Below are 24,650 nucleotides of genomic sequence, written 5' to 3'. Positions count from 1 at the left end.
AACACAGGTGGCCCAGGTAATTCATGGCTCTGGTACTGCAGGGTTTCCATGTTCTTTCTCTCAAAAGCTGCTCCCTATTGGGCCAATATCTCTACTGGGCAGCTTGCTCAGTTGGGCTCCTCTCCAGAACCTGACTGTTAATTGCCAGAGACAGTCCTCTGCATAGTTGGGTCACTTTGTTGTCAAAGATTTCATTCCTTTTCTTTCTTTCTTTCTTTCTTTCTTTCTTTCTTTCTTTCTTTCTTTCTTTCTTTCCTTCCTTCCTTCCTTCCTTTCTTCCTTCCTTCCTTCCTTCCTTCCTTCCTTCCTTCCTTCCTTCCTTCCTTTCTCTCTCTCTCTCTCTCTCTCTCTCTCTCTCTCTCTCTTTCTTCTTATTTTGTACAATTTTTTATACATTACTAAAACATTCTTGATTAAGAGTAAACATAATACCTCCTCCCCAAAAAACTATAGATCCACATGAGCGATAAAGAAAAGGAAAGGAAAAAATTGAAATTAAAATTTTTAAAAAATTATAATAATAATAGGTACAGTCAGATGGCACAGTGGACAGAGCATTGGCTCTGGTGCCAGGAGCACCTAAGCCCAAATCTGGACTCAGACACCCAACAATCACCCAGCTGTGTGACTCAGGTCAAGCCACCCCAAATCCATTGTCTTGCAAGAACCAAAAAAAAAAAAAGATCCAAAATAAAATAAAATAAAATAATAATAATAATAATAGTTGTAGTAATAGTAATAGTAATAATAATAGGAGGAGGAGGAGGAGGAGGAGGGGTGGTCAGGTGGCACAGTGGACAGAGCACCAGCCCTAGAGCCAGGAGCACCCGGGTCCAAATTTGACCTCAGACACCCAACAATCACCCATCTGTGTAGCCCCAGGCAAGCCACCCAGACCCATTTGGCCTGCACTCCCCCCCCCATAATAATAATAACAATAATAATAATAATAATAATAATAATAATAATAATAATAAATATCCTTCAGTCTGTGTTCCAACACCTCCAGCTCTGTTGTGGGTGGATCACAGTCTTTATGATAAGTCTGTCACAAAAGCTACTTCTCTATTTTTCTACTGTTGCCAATGCTGAATGCAACTCCCTCCATTTGTACTTCCCCACTACCATACACTATATTTTCTCTCTCCTTTCACTCTGTCCCTCTTCTTAAATGTTCTGTAGGGTAGTTGAGTAGAGCATCAGACAGATCCCTGGACCTGGGGCCAAGTGGCCCTGAGCCCACATACCACTCCTTAGGGCAAGCATCAACCATACTCCATGGTCCCAGACAGGCCATCCAATCCTAGCCCCTTGCAAGAAGTAAAAAAGAAAATGTGTTACATCTGACCACTCTCCCCCCATGCTCCATCCTCTTCTCCATCACTCACATCCCCCTTTCCCCCATCCCCTTTCTCACTTTTTTTACTCTAGATGTCTATACCTCATTGAGTATATATACTGTTTCCTCTCCTAGCAACCTCTGATAAGAGCAAAGGTTCCCTCATTCCCCCTTGCCTTTACCCCTTCCATATCATTGCAATAGCTAATTTTAATTTAAAAAAATCTTATTATATGAAATATCTTAACCTATTCCACCTCTCTTTTTTCTTTCTCCCATTACATTTCTTTTAGCCATTGACTCCATTTTTACACTATATCTTCAAATTCAGCTCTCTCCTGTGCTTCATGTATAAAAGCTCCTTCTATGTGCTCTCTTAAATGAGAATGTTCATATGAGTATTATCAGTATCATTTTTCTATTCAGGAATACATGTAGTTCATCATCATTAAGTCCCTCATATTCTATCCTCCTCCTCCACTCTCTATGCTTCACCTGAGTCCTGTATTTAAAGATCAAACTTTTTTGATCAGCTCTGGCCATTCCAACAGGAGCATTTGAAATTCCCCTGGTACATTGAAAGGTCCATCTTTTTCCCCTGGAAGAGGTCATTCAGTTTTTCTGGGTAGTTGGTTCTCGGTTGATTCCCAGATCTTTTGCATTCCAGAATATTATATTCCAAGCCTTATGAGCTTTTAATGTAGTTGCTACTAAGTCCTGTGTGATCCTGACTGCAGCTCCATGATATTTCAATTGTGTCCTTCTGGCTGCTTGTAATATTTTCTCTTTGACTTGCAAGTTCTGAAACTTGGCTATAATATTCCTGGGGGTAGCTTTTTTTTGTGGGGGGAGCATGTCTTTCTTGGGGAGATTGGTGGATTCTCTCAATTTCTATTTTGCCTTCTGCTTCTAGGATATCAGGGCAATTTTCTTGTAGTAATTCTTTCAAAATGATGGCTCTTTTCCTGATCAGGAATTTCAGGTATTCCAATAATTTTTAAATTATTTTTCCTGAATCTGTTTCCCATATCCGTTGTTTTTTCAATGAGATGTTTCGCATTTTCTTCTAATTTTTCATTCTTTTGATTTTGATGTATTGTGTCTTGAGTTCTCATAGAATCAGCAGCTTCCCTCAGTTCCATTCCACATCAGAACGATTTGTTTTCCTCAGAGAGCTTTTTTATTTCTTTTTCTATCTGGTCAATTATGCTTTTTAAAGCATTATTCTCTTCAATAACTTTTTGAACTGTTTTATCCATTTGACCACTGCTGGTTTTTAATGTTATTTTCTTAAGCATTTTTATGGATCCCCTTGACTAAACTGCTGACTTCTTTTTCATGTTTTTCCTGCATCTCTCTCATTTCTTTTCCCAATTTTTCTTCTATCTCCCTCACCAGATTTTCAAAGTTTTTGTCTTCTGTCATAGCCTGAGCCCAATTTCTGTTTTTCTTCGAGTCTTTCAATGCAGGAGCTTGGACTTTCTCATCATCTGATTGAGTATTTTGATCCTTCTTGGGATCATAGAGAAAATATTTCTCAATGTTGCTCCTTTTTTTCCCCTCTGCTTACTCATTTCTCCAGCCTGTGCCTGGTTTTGGGGTGCTTCCTGAGCTTTTGAGTATTATTGGTACACCCCCCCACAAGGATCTCCATGTGTGAGGCTCTGTCTTCCCTCCTGGTTTGTGAATGTCCACAAGTGCACCCCTCTTCCAGGGGACTGAGGTGGGGGGGGGGGCTGATGTTCTATGGGGTTCCTAGACTGTGATCAGGATTTGAATGTGGTCAGAGCCACAGAGTCCTGTTGCTGGGACAGAGGACAGACCTCCACAGTCTCTCTCCACTCCCCAACCTAGGCTCAGCACTCATGCCTTGGGGCTCCTCCTTACCAGCTCTGCCTGCTTCCAGTTGCTGGATATTGGCTGCCATGGCCATGCTGCCTGCTGAGTGCCCTGAGGTCTGGGCTTCACACATTCGCTCTGGCAGATGCACCCCCCGCTGATCCCCCAAATTGTACCCAATACTCCCTGTGGTGTAGGTCATGAGCTGAGGCTCCCAGTGCCCTGGGGCTGCTTCTGGGAGGCTGAAGTTCCTTCACTCTGGTGGCCACCCCCTCTAACCCCATGGAGTGGAGCCTTTCCACTATTTTCCAGGTTACCTTGGATTGGAGAATTGCCTTACTGGATCCCTCTGTGGGTTCTGTCTCTCGAAAATTCAGTTAGAGTCCTTTGCTTATAAGTTCAGAAATATCAGAGAGAGAACACCGAATTTACCAGGTCAAGTTTACTATGTTCTTTTTTTTTTTTTTTTTGCAAGGCAATGGGGCTTGCCCAAGGCCACACAGCTACGTAATTATTAAGTGTCTGAGGTCGAATTTGAATTCAGGTACTCCTGACTCTAGGGCCAGTGCTCTATCCACTATACCACCTAGCTGCCCCTATTTCTAAAATCTTGAAACAAAATGTGCATGGGAAACTATCATGCATTTTGCACTTAGGTTTTTGCCAGATTACAATGATTGATAACTAAGGTAGAGCTAGAAGAAAGAGGTAGGAAAAGGCATAAAATATTTTGGGGGAAATAAAATAACTTTAGTGGTCCTCACTATTCTGCATTTTAATAGTAAATACTTTATTTAAATATAACTGTTTTAAATATGGAATATCTATGGAAAGACAAAAACTCTAATACTCTTGCAACTGTGAGTTGATCTAAAAAAAGTAATTATACTATGCATATTCTTTGATTCAGAAATCACATTGTTGAGCATATACTCCAGGAGGTCAAAGATAGAAAGATTTGTCCCATATATACCAATATGTTCATTGCAGTTCTTTTTTTGTTGTAGTGAAAAACTGGAAACAGTTATGCTCTTGATTGATTGATTAAGAAATTAATAGATAAATTGTGATTCATGAAAGTAATAGAGTTGATTAAGTACTGTATGGGCTTCAAAAAATATGTAAGATATAGACTGACTCAGAAGTTTACAATGCAGTGTGTGTGTGTGTGTGTGTGTGTGTGTGTGTGTGTGTGTGTATAAACAATTAGAGTATAAGGCATTATATGTAAATATCATATGAATGATATAGAAGAAAAAATATCTCTTAGATATACATATACATTCATATATATTGAATTTTATATATGTATGCAATGTGTATAATTTTTTTCCCCTTCATCCTCAAAGAAGACAATGACAACAGGGTAGTAATGTCGTAACAAGCACACGAATTGGATTTGAGTGAGGGGGGGATGTGCTAAGTCACTAGCCTCACTTTCTCCTCCAGGGTTATCTGGGTCCAGTGGCCAGATATGAATCAGGATTACAAGAGATGGTTCTGGATGCAAAGCAATCAGGGTTTAGAGACCTGTCCAAGGTCACACAGCCAGAGAGCATCTAAGGCTGTATTCAAACTCCTGTCCTTCTGACTCCAGGGCCAGTGCTCAATCAACTGCACCAACCTAGCTGCCCTTATAAAGTATATTTGTATATAGATCATATATATATATATATATATATATATATATATATATATATATATATATATGCATATATATATACATATATATACATATATGCTATATATTATTTGTGTGTAAATATATGCATATATGTATAAATAGCCCTCTAATTTCATCCATATGCTTATCCTATCTAATAGGGTAAATCACAACAAATTCTAACTTTCACATTTTCTGTCATTTCAGATGGCTCACTGGATAGAGCACTAAACTTGGAGTCAGGAGGACAAGAGTTCAAATCCAGCCTCAGACATTTGACTTTTACTAGTTGTGTGACTTTTGGTAAGTCACATAACCCTGATTGACTCACATCCAGGGTTATCTCTAGTCATCCTGATTCATATCTGATCAATGGACCCAGATGACTCTGGAGGAGAAAGTGAGGCTTATACTTAGCACAGAAGTTCCCAAATTCAAATGCATTTCTTGTGTTGGCCATGACATCACCTCCCTGATGTCATGGTCTTCAAAAAATTAAATTTTCCATAAATGAACTACCCAATATGTTGGGGACCTCTCTCTAGGTCTTTGAATATTTTGTGGATAGCACTGTGACGATCAGAATATCCGTCTATTATCTCTTGTACCATGGTTGACCTACTTCCCTTTCTGATCATACAAGTCCTTAATGATTCCTTTTGCCTTGATTTTTTGTAAATAAATCACTGTTGTCAATGTATTACAACCTACTGTACATTCATTTTATATTTCTCCTTGCTTTATGAATCTTTATTCCAAAAGATACATGCATAAATAATTATAATATAAGGCATTATTAAAGGAAGAACTTATAAAGCCTCAAGTTAGAAAATTTAAGGTATATGATTTGGAAGGGGGCAAAGAGTAAATTGATTTGATTGGGGCAGAACTATAGATTATGATAATAGGGAATAAGACTATGAAAGCCAATTAGTGCCAGACTGTGGAAAAGTATAATCTATTAAATAAAGAAATGTAGACCTCATTTTTTAAATAAAAGATTTTATGGAAGAGAAGACACATTTTCAGAGTAAATTGTATTTTGGGAAGATGATGGCTCTCCTTGATGGACAATGTCTTTGTCATGCAAAGAGGAACCTAATAAAGTTTATAGATACTCCTTACCTGAAAGTTGGCCATCAGAGAATGATTTTCTTTTTTCTATAGCAACTCACATACTATCTATTTAAGTGAGAACCATTGCATCTATGAAATATTTATGTCACTAAAAGTCTAGATTTTAAAAAATAAAGTATAAGATTTAGGAGAGATTTCAGAGAAATGAAACTAGAGGCATATGAATCCATTGGAAGTGTTTTGTAACACTAGAGTTGAAGCAATAAAGTCTAAATTAGGATAATGAGAGTGGTGATCAAAAAACCATGTGCAGATTTTTATGATATTTTGAAGTAAGGATTAGGAGAATAGAATCCCAGAATAGATGTGGGAATGAGGGAGTCAAAGATGATGATTCCAATATCAAGACTCAAGTACTCACTCTTCCTACAGGATAAAATATTGTATTCTGTATTTGAAATTTAAAGTAATTTTCCATCTGATTCTAACCATCTTTTTTTTTGTTTCTGTGGTATGCATTGATCGAAGTTGAATGTGATGAGAGAGAAATCATATCCTTAATGAAGAAAAATAAAGTATAAGAGAGGTAGCAAAATTACATAATAAGATAACTCTTTCCCCCCCTAAATTAAAGGTAATAGTCTTTAGTTTTTGTTAAAACTTCACAATTCTTTCTCTGTATTCTCCATTGCAGAAAGCCCCAAATTGTCCCTGATTGTTACTTTGATGGAATGAGCAAGTCCGTCAAGATTGATCATCACTCCCATGTTGTTGTTAGGGGGTACAATGTTATTCTGATTATGCTCATTTCACTCAGCATCAGTTCATACAAATCTCTACAGACTTCCCTGAATTCCCATCCCTCCTGGTTTCTAATAGAACACTAGTGTTCCATGACATACATATACCACAGTTTGTTAAGCCAATCCCCAATTGAAAGAAAGTTACTTGATTTCCAATTCTTTACCACCACAAACAAGGCTCCTATAATTATTTTTGTATAAATGATGTTTTTACCCTTTTTCATAATCTTTTTGGGATTTAGATCCAGTAGTGGTATTGCTGGATTAAAACATTTTTGTTGCCTTTTGGGCATAGTTCCATACTGCTCTCCAGAAAGGCTGAATGAGTTCACAGTTCCACCAGCAATGCATTAGTATCCCAGATTTCCCACATCCCTTCCAACATTGATTATTGTTCTTTCTGGTCATAGTCTAATCATCTTTTTTTAATATTAACTTTATATTACTTCTCATTGTACACTGATGTATCCAAAATTATATATTTTCCTTTCTCTATACATGATATTAATTTTTTATCTGCATGTCCTTGCATAGAATGTCTCCCAAGTTGGAAATACTCTTATTACTTTACCCTTTTGGAATATTTAACTCTTATAATGACTCAGGTTAAGTGCTAGCTCCTATAGGTGGTCTTTCCTTATTTTCCAGATTGTTAAGCCTACTTATAAATATATATTCTTATTCATGTATATTTTATTTCACCCAAATATACCCAGGTTGAAGTGAATGCCTTTGAAAACAAGAAGTGTTTCATTTTTTTTCTTTTTTGGTCTTTATATACTCAGTATAGGCCCTGGAAGACATCTGGTGTTTAATAAGTATTTGTCAAATTAAATTGACTTGGAAAAAGAGCCAGTGAAGAAGTCAGAAAAAATGATGGATCCCAGAAGCAGGAAGGGTAAAAAAAAAATCGAAGGAAGGAAAAATTGTTAAGAGTTAGGCAGTAGGCAAGTGCCAAATACTAAAGGGAAGATTTCAGTTCATCATTGAGGAAACCATTGGTGACCTTTAAGTGAAATCAGCAGTGACTTGGTGATAGCATGGATAGAACACTGGTCATGGAATCAGGAAGACAGGTTCATGGATTCAAATCCAATCTCAGATGTTTACTATCTCTGTGACCCTGGGCAAGTCATTTAATGCTGTTTGCCTCAGTTTTCTTATCTGTAGAGTAAGCTGGGGAAGGAAAAGGCAAACTACTCCAGTATCATTGTCACTAAAACCACAAATCGAGTCACAGGGAGGTAGAAACACTGAAATCTTGAACAACAGTAACAGTTTCAAGAAAGTACTAGGAATCAAAGCCAGAGGGCAGTTATCTAAAGGGAGAATAAAGTAGAGATAGTTTGTGAGAAGTATTTGCTCTAGAAGATTTTCATGGAAAGGAGAGATCCAGGACAGGAGCTGAAGGAGGCATCAGCGTTACCTCAAGTAACTTTCAAAACAGTGAATATCTAAAGATCTTTGAAGTCAAACAGAAAGAAACAATGGAGGAGAAACATTGAAGATGCTAAAGAAAAGGTTAAGTTAAGGGAAAAAATTGAATATTATTGGATCTATGAAAGATGTATAGATTATGACCTTGGGAATTTCATTTGCTTTGTCCTTTAGAATAGGAGAGGAAAAAATCAATAGAGAGGAAAAATAGATATTCTGAAAGAGAGAGAAAGGATGATTACAGAAATATATTATACCCAGGATTTTTACAGGAAGCAGAAGACAAAATACTCTACAGAGAGTAATGGTGGGATCCATTTATATTGCAAGACATTTAGAAAAATAGAATAAGCTTTTCTCCAGTTTGGACACAGTTGGAATAATATGTCAGTCTTTCTTCTGTGCCTCTGTTTTCCCTCCCATATCTTTAATATTATTTCTCTTCACAAGGAAACTCTTGTGTTCCTTTCATGGTCCTGCTAGACATATAATAGATCTCATGAAAAAGACACTCCATTAGGGTTTTCCATGTAACTAAGATAATCTGGGATGCTTGCTAGTTTGGGCAAGCACATGGTACCACCTTTTAAAGCTTATCTGGAAGCAGCAGTTTTATATATCACTAATTTCGTCCACAGTGTTGAGGTAACTCAAAATTCTTCATCTCCTATATTTTTCACAGTAACATATATCAGCCCTAGAGCCATATAGTTCTATAAGAAGCAGATATATAGGGTATCTGATTTATTCCCAGTACCCAATTCCCAATATATTTCTATAGAGACAACATAAGATTTTATAGGATAGCTTTAACTTTATTAGTCAGCTGCGATCACTATTAAAATGCTACTAAAAGACTGCTATCATTGCTTAATCAAAAATATACTAAAGACACAGTAGGCTTAAAATCACTTCTATGAGTTTCAGGTGGGGTAGAAAAAAATACAAAAGATATTCTGTTTGGATAATGAAAAAAAAAGAATGATATCATTTATCCATATTAATGGCCAAACAGAGAAATAGGTGGTTAACCAACAATTACCACTCAATCAATTTTCTAAGAGAGGGTGAAACACAAAACCATGTCTGTGAATTGTTCCAGAATGACCACTCATTTTTTGTTTGTTTTTTTTTTTCCAATTAGGTGAAGACAACTCATTTAAAGGCAGCAAAATATCTTTTTGGTGTGTGTGTGGGTGTGTGTATCCTTCTCAAAAATGCTACTCTATACTCAAGGAGGCTGTCAAGGACATTGGACATCCTTAAAAGAACTCTTCAATTTTAAAAAAAATCCCAGGTACAGCTATCCTTATGCAACACAAAGAAAAGGTATGGGTTCAATGGCATGAGGCCAGAGCTGATCAAAATGCAGTTTTCTTAACTGGCAGACCTGCTTGCTAGCTATAGTGAAGAACAAAGTAATCTCTGTCAAAGAGAATTAAGAAACACAAGCAGCTTATATGAAAATTTTCTTATAAAGAAACATAAAAAGAGTCTCACACATAATAGCAGCAGGGAGAAGTCTGACTGTCTTCAAAAGAAGTCTCATTAAAATGATGGATTATTAATGAGACAAAGAAGATTCAAGACACCCTATTGGGAACATTTTTGAGATGATATATACCACAGTAATGTTCTTGTATTCAGATAACTGCATATCTTCTAAATGATTTTGGTCCTTTAGACACTATTGTTGGTTATTTATCAGCAATGATAGCGAACCTCCAAAAGTGACTTTGTATTTCTGGACTAAACTAGATGCAGCAAGTTCGGAAAAGTGCCAAAATACAGTTCAGGATATCAGTCCTCTGGTTTTATGATTCAAAATTATGTTTGATTTAACTTCCAGCAGTTTGTTCATCATTTTTTCACATAGACCCACATATTCTTCATCAGAAAAATAAATACATTGGGGTTACATACTTCTGTCTTCAAATATTCTTCCCATTTTGGCCCAAATTGCCACTCAGGTTTCTAAGTGATGTAATGAATAAAGAACTTGGTCTATAATTATGAAGACTTGAATTCAAATTCAGCCTCAGAAACTTATAAGGTGTGTGACTTTGGCTAAGTTTTGCTCTTGTTTTGCCTTCAAGGATCAAAATTCATAGTTTTATTGATCAATGAGACTAATACTATGAATAACTATAGATTTTTGGATGAAGTCTACAGCTTTGATGTTGTATGATACTTCATTCTATAAGATTTTATTAGGCACTTAAACTGTACCAATACTAAGCATTGGAAGATACAAAGAAAGGCAAAAAGAAAGTCTCTGGCCTTAAGGAACTCATATTCTAATGGGGTAGATGCAAAATCAGAGAGCTTTGGTCTCTTAAAGCTTCTTCAGCTTTAAAATCACTTTGTTGTGCTTTTGGCTTTCAGCTCTGAAAGAGAAAATGCAAGATGCCAAATCTCCTTCACGTTGATGAAGGAAGAACTCTGGGAAAAAACTGAAATGAGAGGAACTGGCTGTCTTCATCATGACCCTATTCTGTTCTAAAGATTTTGGGAACTTCCTCTTGGATGAGCTATTGGACTCTTAGTTGAACTGAGTTGCCTCGTTTCTAGTGGGAGAGTTCTATCTGGGGTGTGTCTGCATGTTTAGATAATGTGTGTGTGCACAGGTGTTTTACATCTTTACCTATATACACATAAATACTATCTTTTGCTTCTGTTTGGCTATTGAATTAGATAAATAGGTTTCCCAACTTTCTTTTATATGTATTCTTTGTAGAACTGGTATTTGGTGGGAACAGAGCCTTGAATGTAAAACAAGAATTCTTCCTGGTCCTTTCCCCTTTAAAAAATAGCGATTAGAAGTTACATCCTCTGTATAACTAAGATTTAGTGGAGTAGATAGATATAGCCCAAGATACCCCCTCTCTGAGAAGAGCAGAATGACCAAGATTCTGTCCCCAATCTCCTGTTTGCTCTCTTGATAGAAATTAAAGTTTCCCTTGAAGAAAGGCAGAGAGAGAACAGGATAGACTAGAATTGTCTATTTTGCTTCTTTTTGAGTCAGACAATGACACCCCCATCATATATATGGAGGAGGAAGGGAGATGCAGCTCTTTACCCCCCACACTGTACAGATATATTGTATTTGCTAAATATAATTATTATACATTTTATATTCATATGTTGTTACATATTATTATGGGCATAGTATACTATATATATATATATATATATATATCACAAAAATATAAGTTTAACTCAAAGGGACAGACAGAAAATACTAATATTTGAAAGAACCATGACATGCCTATTGTAGAAAGTGAGATGATCCAGGATTTGAAAGTAGCCAAAAGGAATAGGTGAAGAGAGAAAGCATTCCACGGAATGGGGACAATCAATCAAAAGCTTTGGAGTTGGGATATGTAATATTGTGTAGGAGGGTCAGTGAGATGTTAGGTTACTGGATAATAAAGTATATAGAAGAGTTAGGAGTTAAGAAGACTAGGAAACTGGAGCCCAGCTCAACACATAGCCTGCAATCCCTCTTGAGATGACAAAGTCTGTAGTAAAATAATAAATTGCTGCAAGAGGGTGATAGAGCCTGACCCATCTCAAAACTAAGTTTCTTGTCTTTTTTCCTTACCCACACTAGATTAAGTATTTTTTTTTATAATTTTTGCAAGGCAAATGGGGTTAAGTGGCTTGCCCAAGGCCACACAGCTTAGATATGAAATGGGGTAAGTGTCTGAGACTGGATTTGAACCCAGGTACTCCTGACTCCAGGGCTGGTGCTTTATCCACTGTGCCACCTAGCCACCCCTAGATTAAGTATTACAGTGACCTCTGGCAGGACACAGAATGGACTTCAGTCTATTTTTTCATATAGTGACTTAGACAACTCCTAATTATCAGGCATGGTGCTCATCTCATATCCCTGGGCCTGTGGGTTCCATCATTATTGTTCTCACACCCAAATAAAACTCTTTCTTCCTCACCCTTGGCTTAGACAATAGTCACATTGCTAAGTGCCCTCCCTGTCCTCCCAGTGGGAGCCCTGGAGCAAGGATGCTGTAGTTACAGCTGGAGTATACTTCTGCCAAGTTGGATTTCATAGGGAGTGTTCAACTGCCTTGTGGAAAGGGAATGTGATTCTTGAAGTAGATGGAGTCTACTGTCCTGCCTGCCAGCAGCAAGCACAGTGAGCCTCCCCAGATCCTTTCACCAGGAAGACCTCCCAGGACTTCAGCTTCAAGGCAAATTGTTCCTGGACCTTCATTCCTGGAACCTCCCCACAGCCTAGCTGGTTTGGTCTTTTCCAGGCCCTGCCTGGTGGTCCAAGCTGTTCAGTTGATCAGTTCCTTACTTCACAGGAAATAGTCTCCTAATGAACAATGTAGAGGAAAATCAAGCATCACCAGTAATTCTAGGAGACTTTTGACATTCCTTTTAATTCTGCAATGGACTGCATTTAGTGACTCTTGTTGAAAAATAAAGCCATGGGAATACATTAAAGAGCATCTGACAAATTAGTCAACCTATGGGCCACTTCTCAGAATTATGTTTTTAAATGCATAAAATGAAATATATAGGATAACAAAGGAAACAAGTTATATTGAAATACAGTTATCAAAAGATATCTAAAATCATGAACTCCAGGTTAAGAACCCTCTGTTTTACTCTAAGGTCAGACTTGCAAGGTCTGTCAGACTGATAAATATTCGCAGGATTTGCATATTTATTCATGATGAATATTCTAGATGAAACTTCTATCAATTTATCTGAGCACTTCTGGCAATAGAATCACATTAAATCCTAGTTTCACCATTAAAGCTGCGGTGGTCTTCTCTATATCATCCACCAATAGTTTAATATGTGATTAGGAAGAGTTGAGTTCATGTAGTATGAAAGTTTTTTTCTCAATCCAATCTTGATTCCTAAAACCTGACTATCATCAGGAGACAGGGAAACCACATTAATGAATAAGTTCAAATTACCATATTACCATGGGTAAGGGGGTACTCATCATCATCATAATATTCTTCATTATCATATCAGCAAAAATTTATGTGGAGAAGAGATATTTCACATTTGCAAAATGCTTTTGCAAATGTTATTTCATTTGATATGCCTAATAACCCTGCAATGCAGTTGCTTTTTACCCCATTTCATATCTAAGGAAAACCAATTTACAAAACAGTTAAGTGGCTTGTCCAGGGTCACACATATAGTTAATATATGAATCAAGATTCAGATTACAAGATTACAAACAACTTTGTAATGTTGATGCTATTATTAGTTCTATTTATAAATGAGAAAACTATAATGCAGAGTTTACATTATTTTCCTGTCACAAAGCTTATAAATATATGAGGTGAGATTTATTTCTAGACTCCAAATCCAGTGTTTTATCAACTAACCCAAGTTGTCTTTCTTATTTCCAATTTTAGCAATCCCCACAGTCCATCCTGCAGCTTATTTATTTATGACCCTTGAACAAATACAGTTTCAAAACCGCTGGGCATTGTAGATCTCAGTTATAGTAGACTTAGGGGCATCTGAAAACTTGATAGACTTTGTTCTTACTTATTAGAACGTCCTTCCCTCTAGTAATGTTGAAATAATTTAGGGAGATCTGTTCTGGTAAGGAACTATCACACAGGAGACTCAAGTCTTTGTCAAGCAAATTTTCAGTTCTCTACCTGAATAAAACTCAAGGTCTAAAGGCCTAGTTTTATAGAAATGCATGACTCAGCCATTGCATGAGAATCAAATTTCACTCCCAGAAAAATTACAATCATTTCATTTTTTTAAAAAAAATTAATTTCGGGGGTAGCTAAAACACTAGCTCTGGAGTCAGGAGGACCTGAATTCAAATCTGACCTCAGACACTTAATAATTGCTTAGTTCTTTGACCCTGGGCAAGTCACTTAAACCCATTGCCTCAAAAATAAAAAAAAATATTTATTTATTCATTTATATAGTTATTTATTTATTTACACATTACTACAATAGTCTTGTAAAAGTAAACATAATTCCTCCTTCCCCCACAAAGGTGAGAAACCTCACAAAAAATAAAGTGAGAGAAAAAGAAAAATAATTGTATTCCAGTTTGTGTTCAGATACCATCATTTATGTCTCTGGTATGGATTGTATTCTTCATCATAAATCCATGAGAGAAGTTGCTTCAATATTTTTTTTTCCCACAGTTGCTCTTGCTAACTGCTTTTGCCGCCATCTAGTCCTCCCCACTCCCATTTATCTATTTTCTTTCTCCTTTCACTTTGTTTCTCATCAAAAGTGTATTGTGGGGCAGAGCCAAGTGGTGCAGTGAACGGAGCACTGGCCCTAGAGCCAGGAGAACTGACCTCAAAATTGACCCCAGACATCCAACAACCATCCTGTGTTTGACTCCTGACAAGCCACCCAACCCCACCACCTTGCAAAAAAAGTGTGTTTTGTCTGATTACTCTCTCCCAGGAATTTCTTTCTCTTCTATCACCTACACCACACCCCCTTCATTTCCCATTGTGCCCTTCCTCCCATCTCTTTCCTTTTCTTTTTCCTATAAGGTAAAATGGATTTCTCTATCCTATTGAGTATGTGTTTTGGTTCCACTCTGAGACATTTTTTTATTAGAATGAAGGCTCACTCATTCCCCCTCACCTTCCCCCCTTCAATTCTATTGCCAAAGCTTTTTTTGACTCTTTTACATGAAATATCTTAGCCTATTCTACCTCTCCTTTCCTTTTCTCCCAGTACATTGCCTTTTCACCCATTGACTCCATTTTTACAATTTATTACACCTTCAAATTCAGCTCTCTTCTGTGCCTTGTCTTTATAGGCTCCTTCTAACTGCTCTAATAAATGAGAAGGTTCATAGGAGTTATAAGTATCTTGTTCTCATGCAGGAATACAAACACTTCAACATCATAAAATCCCTCATAATTTGCACATCCCATCCACCCTCTCTATATTTTACCTGTGTCCTGTACTTGGATATCAGATTTTCTGTTCAGCTGTGGTCATTTTAGCAGGAAAGTTTGACATTCTCCTATTTCATTGAATGCCCATTATTTTCTTTTAAAAGATAATGGTCAGTTTTGCCAGATAGCTGAATCTTGGTAGTAATCTAAATTCTTTTGCCTTCCAAAATATCATATTCCAAGCTCTACAAGCCCTTAATATAGATGTTGCTAAGTCCTGTGTAATTCTTTTTTTTTTAGATTTTTTTTCAAGGTAATGGGGTTAAGTGGCTTGCCCAAGGCCACACAGCTAGGTAATTTCTTAAGTGTCTGAGGCCAAATTTGAACTCATGTACTCCTGACTCCAAGGCCACTGCTCTATCCACTGTGCCACCTAGCTGCCCCCTAGTCCTGTGTAATTCTTACTATAATATCACAATTTTTGAATTGTTTATTTCTGGTTGCTTGTAATAATTTCTCTTTGAATTGGGAATTTTGAAATCTGGTTATAATAATCCTGGGAGTTATTTTGGGGGATCTCTTTTAAGAAGAGATAGGTAGATTCCCTCAATTTCTATTTCACCCTTGGTTTTTAGGATATCTCAGGACAATTTTGCTGTAGAAATTCTTCAAAAATAAAGTCAAGGGGCAGCTAGGTGGCACAGTGGATAGAGCACCAAGCCCAAACATTTGAGTGATTTGGGGGAACCCCCCCAAAAGCCTCAATTTCTTCAATGTCTTAATAGAGGCTCTGACTGCTCTCCTGGCCTGTGCTCTCATCTGTGGATGACCACAAGCAATCCCTTTTGCCCTGGGATTAGGAGGACAGTTCCTGTTCTGCTATGTCAATAGAGGGCCTCAGACTGTGACCAGGATATGAGTATGGGCAGCAGGGTCCTGCCCCAAGGTTAGTGGAGAGACCTCAACAGTCTCCCCCAAGACCCTTACCATCTGTGGGCTGAGTACTCTGGAAGCAGCTACTGGGTGGCATCCTGCTGGGTGGCTCAGCAAACATATTTTTATTTCCCAGGATTGGGTCTGCACTGAGGCTCAAGCTGCACTGGACTCTGCACTCACTCTGGCATAATTTTCCTGATGACATTCCAAGTTGTCCTTGGCAATCCATGTGTTGAGAGATGTGAAAACTGCTCCCATTGCCATGATCCCAGGTGCTCCATGGAGTTCTAAAGGGGCAGAAAAGTAGAAGATTTTTATCTGGTTTCCCAACTCTCATGCTGAATTTTGTCAGTATTTCTGAGGAAGACAGCAGGTTATTATTTCTTTGCCATGACTGTAGAGATCTGTGTGCCTTCATCATCTGGGACCAATATACCCTACCATTGAGAGCTCATCTATAGAACCACAGAGGGCAATGCCATTCATAAAATTAGACCTTTGAGTGTGTTTGTGTGTGTGTGTGTGTGTGTGTGTGTGTGTGTGTGTGTGTGCATGTGTATGTAATATCATTTTATTTGGATATGTGATACCTGATCTAGTCCTTCCTGTGTGTGTGTGTGTATACTAGGTTATACCTTTCAATTTGTTGAATGTTTACATAATATATCAGAGATTCATTAACAATATTTTAAGACCAAATGGACCAGGGTCCTTCAACTTGTAGTATGTCTGTATAGATCCAATACAACTTGGAAAAGGTAGAGGATAGGCAAAGCTGTAATTAGACATTTTTTCACTTGAGGGAAAGATTATTTAGATGGGAGTAGGTGCACATATATGAGAAAAGGAACTTTCTTGTTCCCTAGAAAGTTTGAACCATTCCTTTGTCCCCAAAGTCTGGGGAGAAAAGTAAACTCTGGGAGAGAAACATCATATTGATATAATCATAGAAATGGGACCCAGGGTGGGGCAAGGAAGCAGCGTCTTGTGTTGATGACTCACTAATTGTCTCTTCCCTTTGGGAAGCTTACTAACTCTGAGAAATTTCTTTACCATGATAATGTGGCATCATAAAAGAATATTTTTAGTGGGAGAGAGACATGGATGAAATGAGATAATTATCATAAATTTTCTGGCACAAAAATAGATGAACCAAATGCTTTTGAATGATTGTGAGTCTTATTTTGCAAGAGACCCTGCAAAGCCCTAGATATTGATAACACTATTATAATATTATCCATAAAAGGGAATCTCTAAAGGACATCAATATCTAAAGGAAATTCCTCTTCAATTTGGATACTGTGTTTGGTTTTCCTCTGGATAGCAAAGGCAAATTCCTTTGGTGAGCAAAAATATACCAGATTCATTTTTGATTATACTAACCAGTGGGGCACTGAGCAAAGTTATCACTGGTGATCTATAATTTGAAGTATATTGTACATAAGGTATATGATATTTATAGCATATGAGGTAAAAATAAATATATGAGTGTATAAATTTCATATAATTTGAATAATTTAGATATAATTTTTCTCACATGCCTTAAAGAAACTACAATGAATGAGTCTTCACAATTGCAATTTGCTATCTAATTAAATACTTTAAAAAATATAGTTAGGGGTGGCTAGGTGGTGCAGTGGATAGAGCACTGACCCTGGAGTCAGGAGTACTTGAATTCAAATCCAGCCTCAGAAACTAATAATTACCTAGCTGTGTGGCCTTTGGCAAGCCACTTAACCCCATTTTCTTTGCAAAAACCTGAAAAAATATAATCAGCAAAATAAAATCAGTGAGATCATAGAGTATCTAGCTCTTTTAGTCAGTTGTGAGATGTTAAAGATGTAGTTTACTGTGAAATAACTTCAAAAGCTTGCTGTTTCCCTTGATACTTTGACTATATGTACAAGATACTCTCACAAAATATTCATATAGATAAGAATTAAGGCAAATAAATCAGAAATTATTGGCTCTAATTTCATTATATGTTTTGGTTGTATTAAAGTGTTTTTAATGTCTTTTTTATTTCTTCTCATTCAGATAGCTTGATAATCAGTCCCTCTATGTGGTATTGCTTCCTGCATGGTCTTACTCTATACATACTTGTCTTAGCCTACCTATGTTCTTTTTACATTTTTAAATTTTCTCCTAATCCATTTGTCCTTGCTATAAAAAAAAATATGAGACTGGATTGTGAGAGTCCAAATGTATTTTCTTCATTATACTTAATGTCAAAAAACAGTTCAATTGTGAACAAAACAGAAAACAACTACAACTTTTTCATATTTAGACCTTAACTTATCTGTTTATTGACCTTCTAAAATGCCTTTGGGAATAATTCTTAGATTACTCACCAAGTATTATTTTATTTCTTTTTTCTTTCATGCTTTCCTTTGATGTAATATTGTTGATAATCTTCCATCAGTCTACTTTCTGCTATGTAATAAATTAAGTTTTGAACCAATGTTTAATTTTCATATCTTATAGCTCTATTAATTGTGGTTATACTATATTGTTGGTGGAGCTGTGAACTCATCCAACCTTTCTGTAGAGCAATTTGGGATTACACCCAAAGGGCAACAAAAATGTGCATACCCTTTGACCCAGCAACACCGCTACTGGGTCTATATTCTCAAGAGATGATTTTAAAAAGGGTAAAAACATCACTTGTGCAAAAATATTTATAGCAGCCCTGTTTGTGGTGGCAAAAAATTGGAAATTAAGTGAATGTCCTTCAATTAGGGAATGGCTTAATAAACTATGGTATATGTATGTCATGGAACACTATTGTTCTATTAGAAACCAGGATGGATGGGAATTCAGGGAAGCCTGGAAAAGTTTGCATGAACTAATGCTGAGCAAGATGAGCATAACCAGAAAAATATTGTACACCCTAACAGAAACATGGGGTGGGGGGTGATGACCAACACTGATGGACTTGCTCATCCCTTCAGTGCAGCAACCAGGGACAGTTGTGAGCTATTGCCAATGGAGATTACCATCTGTATGCAGATAAAGAATTATGGACTTTGAACAAAGATCAAAGACTTTTACCATCAAATTGAAAAAGAAGCATTATATTATTATGTAATTTTATTATTTTTATTTTTCTTCCTTAAGGATATGATTTCTCTGTCATCACTTTCAACTGAGATCAATATATAACATGGAACCTATATATACACACATATATATATATATTATATACATATATATATATGTAAACACAAATAACACTTTAAATATTTTATTTTCCCAAGTATATGTATAAACAATTTTGAACATGCATTTTTAAAACTAGATTGCCAAATTATCTCCTTCTTTCTTACCATCTTCTTTATTGAAAAAGCATACAATTTGATATAGATTATACATATACAATCATGTTGTGATAGGAAACACAAATGATAAAATACCCAAGAAAAATAAAGTAGGGTGCCACAATGGTGGAGAGAAGACAGGCATGGTTCTAAAGTCTCTTGATCTTTCCCCCATCTATCATATGAAACAAACCTCTTAAAAGAAATCTGACACACAAAACCCAGAAAGAAAAGCCAGGAGAAAGAACATCTACCTCAGGATTTGTCTCCAGCAGCAGCATTGGCCAAATTTGGGCAGGTGAGTCTGGGCTCAGAGGGAGGATCAGCCCGGGAACAACCAGATTAACAGCTGAATTGGAACCCAGAGTCTGAGGGCCGGAGAGCCAGACCTGCTGGATCAGCAGTGGTGCTAGACTGCAAGGGCTTGAGTCAACTAGGGAGCAGAGGCACTGGTGTAGGTGCTCTCCCCTGGGAGCTTGCAGACAGGGCTGTGGGGAGACTTCCAGCACCCAGAGCCTTGGACATCATCCCTGGGCTCCTCTGGTCTGAGTCCCATTACAACTCAGACCTCTTCCCAAATAAACAAATGCAAACTAATTCTGCCTCAGGCCCAGGTGTGTGAGCAGAAGAACCAGCCCAGCTGAGGAATGACCTCAGGCCAGGGTAAAGCCCACCATTGATTGAAGGCAAAAGAATTCAATAGCTCCAACTACTTCCTCCAAGCAAAGGGAGAAGGCCTCAATCAAGGTTACAGACACGCCAGAGAAATCAACCAGCACCTCCTACTGGCCAGTGAGAAAAATTGCATTCAGTGGGTAAAGTCTTTAGCTGTCTGAAGCCCCGGAGAACCAGCCCCTCCCCAAGTCAAGGTCTTAGCAAAATGAAGAAGGGTCACCAGAAAGGAGGATCCATACAAAAATTCTTGGAAGGGAAAGACCCTAACTCAGAAAGACCTAGAACCTCTGAGGAGAATACAATCTGTTCTTCAGCACAGAACGACTTCCTTGAATAAATAAGGAAGGAGCTTAAAAATTTGGGAGAGACAATTAATACCTTGCAACAAGAAAACAAATCCTTAGAAAGTACAATTGGACAAATACAAAAGTGGAATAAATCTCTCAGATCATCAATTGGACAATTACAAAATGAAAAAAATTGTCTCAGATCCTCAATTGGGCAAATGCCAAAAGAAAATAATTCTCTCAATACCTCAATTGGTCAGATGGAAAGCTCTCTGAAAAGTAGAATTGACCAACTGGAAAAGGACTTGCAAAAGGTTAATGAAGAAAACTCCTCTCCCCCCAAAAAAGAATGGAGTCTACAGAAACTAATGACTCCATGAGACAGCAAGAGTCAGTTAAACAAAATAAAAAAATAGAAAAAATAGAAGAAAATGTAAAATACCTGATCAACAAAACCACTGACATCGATCGAGGAGGGGCAAAGAGAAAATTATAGGACTTCCTGAAAACACTGGAGAAAAAAAAAAGCCTGGACTTAATATTACAGCATCTAGTGATGGAAAACTGCCCTGATATCATGGAATTGGAGGGAAAAGTAGTTATTGAAAGAGGACATCGATCACCACCAGAAAAAGATCCTAAAATGAAAACACCAAGGAATGTTGTGGCCAAATTCAAGAGCTATCAGACAAAATCGAAAATCCTGCAAGCAGCCAGAAAGAAACAATTTAAATATCAAGGATGCACAGTAAGGATCACACAGGATCTGGCTGCATCAACATTAAGGGATCAAAGAGCCTGGAATGAGATATTTCGAAGAGCAAGGGAACTTGGAATGCAGCCAAGAATCTAATTTCCCCCAAAGCTGAACCTTACCTTCCAGGGAAAAAAGATGGACATTTAACAAAATGGAAGAATTCTAAAAATTTCTGATGGAAAAGTCCAGAGCTAAACAGAAAATTTGAACATCAAACAGGAGGTTCAAGAGACACATGAAAAGGTAAAAAAAGGGGGAGAGGCCATAAAAGGAAAGAAAACTGCTTTCCACTAAGTTGAAACTGGCTTTATCCCAGCATGGGGAAAAAGATTCTCATAAATCTTGAGAATTGTAACTCTAACAAAGAGAATATACCTAGCCAGAAATGATGGACATTCATGACCTATCCATGAGACTGCTATCTAATGGGTTGTAACTGGCTTTAACCCCACTTGGGAGAAAGTCTCGAATAACTCTTGGGAATTTTCACTCTATTCAATAGAATATACTGAACTAGAAGGGACAGACACTCAGAATTTTCTATGACGTAGATAGAATGATCTAAGAAACACTCCCTACTTAAAAAGGGGGACAGGAAAGAGATGGGAGGAGGGAAGGGATTGAATGGGGTAAATCTTACACTAAGAGGTACAAAAAAACCCCATGGTAATAGAGGGGAAGAAGGGAGCAGATGAGAAACACCTGAATCTTCTTCTCATCAGACTTGCCTTAAAGTCAAACTACACATACTCAGTTAACTTATAAAACATCTCACCTTTCAAGTATTAAAAGTGGAAGAGGGGAGGGGGGAAGAAGAAAGGGAAGGGGAGTCAGGGGAAAAAAGGGGAAATAGCAAAAGGAAGGGAAAGGAAAACGGGAAAGAAAGGGGAGGGGTGATATAGGAGGGTAAACACAGTGAAGACGGTGGTACTCAGAAACAAAATACTGGAGAATATGGAAAAGGGGGGGGAGAGGGGGGAAAATACAAACAGAGGGAAGATAGCATGGAGGGCAATAAAGAATTAGTAATCATAACCTTAAATGTGAATGGGATGAACTCTCTCTTAAAATGTAAGCAAATAGCAGAGTGGATTAAAAGCCAGAATCCTGCAATATGTTGCTTACAAGAAGCTCATTTGAAGCAGAGAGATATGTATAGAGTAAAGGTAAAAGGTTGGAGCAAAATATATTTGGCTTCAGCTGAAGTAAATAAAGCAGGGGTAGCAATCCTTATCCCAGACAAAGCAGCAGCAAAAATAGATAGTGTTAAAGGAGATAAGGAAGGAAATTTTATCCTCCTAAAATGTACCATAGACAATGAAGTCATTTCAATACTGAATATATATATGCACCCAGTGGGACAGCACCCAAATTCTTAGAGGAGAAGCTGAAAGAACTACAGGAAGACATAGACAGCAAAACTCTACTAGTGGGAAACCTCAACCTCCCACTCTCAGATCTAGATAAATCGAATTATAAAATAAACAAGAAAGAAGTTAAGGAGGTAAATAGATTTTTAGAAATTTAGATATCATAGACTTATGGAGGAAACTGAATGGGAATAGAAACGGATGTACCTTTTTCTCTGCAGTACATGGAACTTATACAAAAATTGACCATGTACTAGGACATAAAAACCTAATGATCAACTGCAAAAAGGCAGAAATAGTGAATACATCTTTATCAGATCACAATGCAATAAAAGTCATATGCAATATTGGGCCAAGGAGATATAGACCCAGAAAAAATTGGAAACTGAATAACCTCATTTTAAAAAATGAGTGGACCAAAAAAGAAATTATAAAAAGAATTAACCATTTTATACTAGATAATGATAATAATGAAACAACATACCAAAACCTATGGGATTCATTCAAAGTGACTCTCAGGGGATATGTTATAGCTTGAAATGCTTATATGAATAAATTGGAGAAAGAGGAAATCAATGAACTAAACATGCAACTAAAAAAATTAGAGAAATAAGAAATCATAAATCTTCAATTAAATAACAAATTAGAAATTCTAAAAATTAATGGAGAAATTAATGAAATGAAAAGCAAAACAAACTATTGAATTAATAAACAAAACCAAAAGGTGGTATTATGGAAAAAACCAATAAAATTATAAAGCTCTGGTCAATTTCAGTAAAAAAAAAAGAAGAAAACCAAATTGCATCATAAATGAAAAAGGTGAACTCACACCAATGAGGAGGATATTAAAGTAATAAATCAAAATTATATTGCCCAAATTTATGCCAATAAATTTGATAATCTAAGTGAAATAGATGTATATTTACAAAAATATAAGTTGCCCAGGTTAAATGAAGAAGAGATTAAATACAAAAACAACCCTATCTCAGAAAAAGAAATTCAACAAGCCATCACTGAACTACCTAAAAAAAAAATCTCCAGGGCCTGATGGATTCACAAGTGAATTCTACCAAACATTTAAGGAACAATTGGTTCCAATTCTCTATAAAATCTTTGGAAAAAATAGGGAAAGATGGAACTCTGCCTAACTCTTTCTATGAAAGCAATATGGTGCTTTTACCTAAACCAGGAAGATTTATAACGGAGAAAGAAAATTATAGACCTATTTTCCAGATGAATATAGATGCAAAAATCTCAAATAAAATCTTAGCAAAATGATTACAACAAATTATCACTAGGATAATGCATTATGATCCAGTAGGATTTATTCCAGGAATTCAGGGTTGGTTCAATATTAGGAAAACTGTTAGTATACTCAATTATATCAACAACAAAACTATCAGAAATCATGTGATCATATCAATAGATGCTGAGAAAGCTTTTGACAAAATACAGCATCCATTCCTATTAAAAACACTAGAGAGTGTAGGAATAAATGGACTGTTTCTTCAAATAATTAACAGTATCTATCTGAAACCATCAACAAGCATTATATTCAATGGGGAGAGGCTAGAGGCATTCCCAATAAGGTCAGGGATGAAACAAGGGTGCCCATTATCCCCACTACTATTCAATATTGTATTAGAATTGTTAGCATCAGCAATTAGAGAAGAAAAAGAAATTGAAGGAATAAGAAGTGGGAAGGAAGAGACAAAACTCTTACTCATTGCAGATGACATGATGGTCTACCTAGAGAATCCCAAGAAATCATCCAAAAAACAACTGGAAACAATTTGCAATTTTAGCAAAGTTGCAAGTTATAAAATAAACCCTCATAAATCCTCAACTTTTCTATATATGTCTAGCAAGATACAGCAGGAAGAGCTAGAAAGAGAAATCCCATTCAAAGTAACCTCAGGCAACATAAAATACTTCAGAGTATATTTGCCAAGACAGACTTGGAAACTTTTTGAAAACAATTACAAAACACTTCTCACACAAATTAAATCAGACTTAAATAACTGGGCAAATATCAACTGCTCATGGATAGGCAGAGCTAATATAATAAAAATGAAAATTCTACCAAAACTAAACTATCTGTTTAGTACCCTTCCAATCAAAATTCCAAAAAGATTACTATAATGAGTTGGAAAAAATTGTAAGTAAATTCATATGGAGAAATAAAAGTCAAGAATTGCCAGGAGCTTAATGAAAAAAAAAGTGCAAAAGAAGGTAGCTTAGCACTACCTAATCTAAAATTATATTA

The sequence above is a fragment of the Macrotis lagotis genome, chromosome 4 (genome assembly GCF_037893015.1).
Source record: "Macrotis lagotis isolate mMagLag1 chromosome 4, bilby.v1.9.chrom.fasta, whole genome shotgun sequence".
Taxonomy (NCBI): domain Eukaryota; kingdom Metazoa; phylum Chordata; class Mammalia; order Peramelemorphia; family Peramelidae; genus Macrotis; species Macrotis lagotis.
This window is presented reverse-complemented; position numbering follows the sequence as displayed.